The following is a 6,000-nucleotide window of genomic DNA, read 5'->3' as shown; positions in this document are numbered from 1 at the left end:
TAGGCCTGATCACCGACAAAGGTGAGACAGCCTACAAGAAGGAGGTCAGAGACTTGGCCGTGTGGTGCCAGGACAACGACCTCTCCATCAGCTTGATCAAAACTAACATGGTCCAAGCATCACCAACAAACTATCATGGTCCAAACATACCAAGACAGCCGTAAAAAGGGCTATTCCCCCTCAGGAAAAGCCTATTCCCCCTCAGGAAACTAAAAAGATTTGACACGGGCCCTCAGATCCTCAAAAGGTTCTACAGCTGCAACAGAGAGCATCCTGACCGGTTGCATCACTGCCTGGTATGGCAACTGCTCAGCCTCCGACCGCAAGGCACTACAGAGGGCAGTGCGTACGGCCCTGTACATGACTGGGGCCAAGCTTCCTGCCATCCAGGACCTCTATACCAGGCGGTGTCAGAGGAAGGCCCTAAAAATTGTTAAAGACTCCAGCCACCCTAGTCACAGACTCTCTGCTACCGCACGGCAAGCGGTAACGGAGCGCCAAGTCTAGGTCCAAGAGGCTTCTTAACAGCTTCTACCCCCAAACCATAAGAATTCTGAACATCTAGTCAAATGGCTACCCAGACCCCTCTTTTATGCTGCTGCTAATCTCTGTTTGTCTATGCATAGTCACATTAACTCTACCTACATGTACATATTACCTCAATTACCTCGACTAAACGGTGCCCCCTGTATATAGCCTCCACATTGACTCTGTACCGACACCCCCTGTATATAGCCTCCACATTGACTCTGTACCAGTACCCCCTGTATATAGCCTCCACATTGACTCTGTACCGGTACCCCCTGTATATAGCCTCCACATTGACTCTGCACCGGTACCCCCTGTATATAGCCTCGCTATTGTTTTTAAAAATATTTTTAATTTTTTTTACCCCTTTTTCTCCCCAATTTCATGGTATCCAATTGTTTTTAATAGCTACTATCTTGTCTCATCGCTACATCATAACTCCCGTACGGGTTCGGGAGAGACGAAGGTTGAAAGTCATGCGTCCTGCGATACACAACCCAACCAAGCCGCACTGCTTCTTAACACAGCGCGCATCCAACCCGGAAGCCAGCCGCACCAATGTGTCAGAGGAAACACCGTGCACCTGGCAACCTTGGTTAGCGCGCACTGCGCCCGTCCCGCCACAGGAGTCGCTGGTGCGCGATGAGACAAGGATATCCCTACCGACCAACCCCTCCCTAACCCGGACGATGCTAGGACTATTGTGCGGCCGGTTACGACAGAGCCTGGGCGCGAACCCAGAGTCTCTGGTGACACAGCTGGCGCTGCAGTACAGCGCCCTTAACCACTGCGCCACCCGGGAGGCCCTACCTAGCCTTGCTATTGTTATTTCACTGCTGGCTGTTTAATTATTTGTTACTTTTATTTCTTATTTTTTTACATCACACTTTTTGTCTTTCTTAAAACTTCTTAAAGCACTGTTGGTTAAGGGCTTGTAAGTAAGCATTTTCACTGTGAGGTCTACTACACCTGTTGTATTCAGCATTTCACTGTGAGGTCTACTACACCTGTTGTATTCAGTATTTTCACTGTAAGGTCTACTACACCTGTTGTATTCAGCATTTCACTGTAAGGTCTACTACACCTGTTGTATTCAGCATTTCACTGTAAGGTCTACTACACCTGTTGTATTCATCATTTCACTGTAAGGTCTACTACACCTGTTGTATTCAGCATTTCACTGTAAGGTCTAACTACACCTGTTGTATTCAGCATTTCACTGTGAGGTCTACTACACCTGTTGTATTCAGCATTTCACTGTAAGGTCTACTACACCTGTTGTATTCAGCATTTCACTGTGAGGTCTACTACGCCTGTTGTATTCAGCGCAGGTGACAAATACAATTGGATTTTAAGTCACCATTGGACAAGTACTAGTGGGGGCTATTGGTCAGAGGTCAGAGGTCAATCAGAGAGGAGTTATGAAGTGTGGATGGAGTGAGGAAGGGGTGAGGAAGGAGTGAGGAAGGGTTGAGGAAGGAGTGAGGAAGGGTTGAGGAAGGAGTGTGGAAGTGTTGAGGAAGGAGTGTGGAAGGAATGAGGAAGGGTTGAGGAAGGAGTGTGGAAGGGTTGATGAAGGAGTGTGGAAGGGTTGATGAAGGAGTGAGGAAGGGTTGATGAAGGAGTGAGGAAGGAGTGAGGAAGGAGTGTGGAAGGGTTGAGGAAGGAGTGTGGAAGGGTTGATGAAGGAGTGAGGAAGGGTTGATGAAGGAGTGAGGAAGGGTTGATGAAGGAGTGAGGAAGGGTTGAGGAAGGAGTGAGGAAGGTTTGAGGAAGGAGTGAGGAAGGGTTGAGGAAGGAGTGAGGAAGGGTTGATGACGGAGTGAGGAAGGGTTGATGAAGGAGTGAGGAAGGGTTGATGAAGGAGTGGGGAAGGGTTGATGAAGGAGTGGGGAAGGGTTGATGAAGGAGTGAGGAAGGGTTGATGAAGGAGTAAGGAAGGGGTGAGGTAGGATTGAGGAAGGAGTGAGGAAGGAGTGAGGAAGGAGTGAGGAAGGGTTGAGGAAGGAGTGAGGAAGGGTTGAGGAAGGAGAGTGAGGAAGGAGTGAGGAAGGAGTGAGGAAGGAGTGAGGAAGGGTTGAGGAAGGAGTGAGGAAGGAGTGAGGAAGGAGTGAGGAAGGAGTGAGGAAGGAGTGAGGTAGGAGTGAGGTAGGAGTGAGGAAGGAGTGAGGAAGGAGTGAGGAAGGGTTGAGGAAGGAGTGAGGAAGGAGTGAGGAAGGAGTGAGGAAGGAGTGAGGAAGGGTTGAGGAAGGAGTGAGGAAGGGTTGAGGAAGGAGTGAGGAAGGATTGAGGAAGGAGTGAGGAAGGAGTGAGGAAGGAGTGAGGAAGGGTTGAGGAAGGGTTGAGGAAGGAGTGAGGAAGGAGTGAGGAAGGAGTGAGGAAGGAGTGAGGAAGGGTTGAGGAAGGAGTGAGGAAGGGTTGAGGAAGGAGTGAGGAAGGAGTGAGGAAGGAGTGAGGAAGGGTTGAGGAAGGAGTGAGGAAGGGTTGAGGAAGGGTTGAGGAAGGAGTGAGGAAGGAGTGAGGAAGGAGTGAGGAAGGAGTGAGGAAGGGTTGAGGAAGGAGTGAGGAAGGAGTGAGGAAGGAGTGAGGAAGGAGTGAGGAAGGGTTGAGGAAGGGTTGAGGAAGGGTTGATGAAGGAGTGAGGAAGGAGTGAGGAAGGAGTGAGGAAGGAGTGAGGAAGGAGTGAGGAAGGGTTGAGGAAGGAGTGAGGAAGGGTTGAGGAAGGAGTGAGGAAGGGTTGAGGAAGGAGTGAGGAAGGGTTGAGGAAGGAGTGAGGAAGGGTTGAGGAAGGAGTGAGGAAGGGTTATGTTGTCAGTTCACCTCCTTCTCTTTCTTCTTGGGGAAGCTGGGTTTCTTGAACATGTGGATTCCCTTGGATCGTTTCATTTTGGAGGAGCTCTCTGCCTCATCCGCCGGGCTGTCTGCCTCATCCGCCGGGCTGTCTGCCTCTCTGCCTCATCCGCCGAGCTCTCTGTCTCATCCGCCGGGCTCTCTGTCTCATCCGCCGGGCTCTCTGTCTCACCCGCCGGGCTCTCTGCCTCACCCGCCGGGCTCTCTGCCTCACCCGCCGGGCTCTCTGCCTCATCCGCCGGGCTCTCTGCCTCATCCGCCGGGCTCTCTGCCTCATCCGCCGGGCTCTCTGCCTCATCCGCCGGGCTCTGTGTCTCATCCGCCGGGCTCTCTGCCTCATCCGCCGGGCTCTCTGCCTCATCCGCCGGGCTCTCTGCCTCATCCGCCGGGCTCTCTGCCTCATCCGCCGGGCTCTCTGCCTCACCCGCCGGGCTCTCTGCCTCACCCGCCGGGCTCTCTGCCTCACCCGCCGGGCTCTCTGCCTCACCCGCCGGGCTCTCTGCCTCATCTGCCGGGCTCTGTGTCTCATCCGCCGGGCTCTCTGCCTCATCCGCCGAGCTCTCTGCCTCATCCGCCGGGCTCTGTGTCTCATCCGCCGAGCCGTCTTCTTGGAAGGCTGCCTTCCCCTCCGCTGAGAGATGGAGAAACAACGTTAGAGAATACATATATAACCTTAATCACAAACCGTTGTACGGCGATGTAGTACACAACAGAGAGAGAGAGAGAGAGATCATGTAACACAGAGAGAGAGAGTTTAGCACAACATTCCCACAGCACCTGGCTAGCGACTCGCTTTTTCCTGAACAAACCTCAGAGATGTGATATTTCCTCAGAACAAATCACAACCGACTGTTGTCAAAGGGCGTTAGGTGACCCTCTCACTTCACCTGTTGCTCTCTTCTGACCAGTACCACTATAGTGTGATTTTAAAGCTTGTGTATCGGACTGCTGTATGTGACACACCTTCAATGGGTACAGGGTGTCCCTCAAACTGTCCATCTCTTCCCCTCTCTAGTCACTATGCCCCGGGAGGGAAAGCTACATTTAGTGACATGGAAAAACCATGATACAACGTAGTAACCCGCAAAGTGCAAGTAGGGTCTAAACTACAAAAAAAACGAGAATAGATAAAAATAGTAAATATCACAACCCTGTTTAGAAACTTGTACAGTGTCTTCACAAAGTATTCATACTTCTTGACTTATTACACATTTTTTGGTGTTACAGCCTGAATTCAAAATTGATTAAATATATATTTTTCTCACCCATCTACAAAGTAACCCATAATGACAAAGTGAAAACATGTTTAGAAATGTTTGCTAATTTACTGAAAATGAAATACAGAAATATCTCATTTACATAAGTATACACACCCATGAGTCAATACTTTGTAGAAGCACCTTGGGTGGAGATTACAGCTGTGAGTCATCTCCCATTCTACCTTGCAGATTTTCTCAAGCTCTGTTAAGATAGATGAGGAGAGGCAGTGAACAGCAATCTTCAAGTCTTTCCACGGATTTTCAATGAGATTTAAGTCTGGTCTTTGGCTGGGCCACTCAAGGACTTTCACATTGTAGTTCTGAAGCCATTCCAGCATTACTTTGGCTTGGGGTCCTGTTGGAACGTACATCTTCACCCCAAGTCTAAGGTTGTTTGCATTCTGAGGCAGGTTTTCATCAAGAGTTTGCCTGGGCAGCTCTAGTAGAGTCTGGGTAGTTCCATATTTTTTTTCAATTTCCCAATGATGTGTTCGCTGTGTTCTTAGAAACTTTCAACACTCTAGAAATGGTTTTAATAGCCTTTCCCTGATTTAGGCATCATCAAAATTATATCTTGGAGATCTCCGGACAGTTCCTGGTATAGTGTTATGTGGGACCTTATATAGACAGGTGTGCTTCTAAATCATGTCCAAACCATTTGAATTGGCCACAGGTGGACTCCAATCAAGTTGTAGGGACATCTATAGGATGATCAAAGTAAATGGGATGGCATCTGAGCTCCGTTTGGAGTGTCCTAGCAAAGGGGTGGGGATTCTTATGTAAATTAGATATTTCTTTATTTCATTTGCAAATATTTTGAAAAACAGGTTTTCACTGTGCCATTATTATACACAAAAAAATCAATTTAATCCATTTTGAATTCAGGCTGTAACACAACAAAATGTGGAATAAGTCAAGGGGTATGAAGGCACTGTAAATGATATCAAACTCAACCGTTAATCTTTCCCAGTGATGAAGACATGGATGTCTCGTGGTAGGGTAAGATATGCAAAATGGGTCGACTTTGAGCACCTCTATCTCCGAAATGTTTTGTCATTCAGGTCCAAAAAAAAGTCACTTTCTGAGCTCTTCTACCAACGGGGCAAATATGGATGGAAGGTTTCGTTCAAATCAAATGGAACGCCCCACAAGCTTTAAGATGAGAACAAGCTGAAGGACGAAAAATACCAGAGTTTTGGCGCAGGTATAACCAACAACCTAGAAAAGAAAAAGAAACATAGTCAACCTTTCTGTAAATGTTCATGTTTACAAATCGATATTTGGGGTCAAAGTATCAGTGAAATATCGTCCCATAATAATATTGCAATATGTAACTGTACGGACCCCCCCCATCACTACTATG

This window comes from Oncorhynchus keta, chromosome 15 (genome assembly GCF_023373465.1).
Source record: "Oncorhynchus keta strain PuntledgeMale-10-30-2019 chromosome 15, Oket_V2, whole genome shotgun sequence".
Taxonomy (NCBI): Eukaryota; Metazoa; Chordata; class Actinopteri; order Salmoniformes; family Salmonidae; genus Oncorhynchus; species Oncorhynchus keta.
This window is presented reverse-complemented; position numbering follows the sequence as displayed.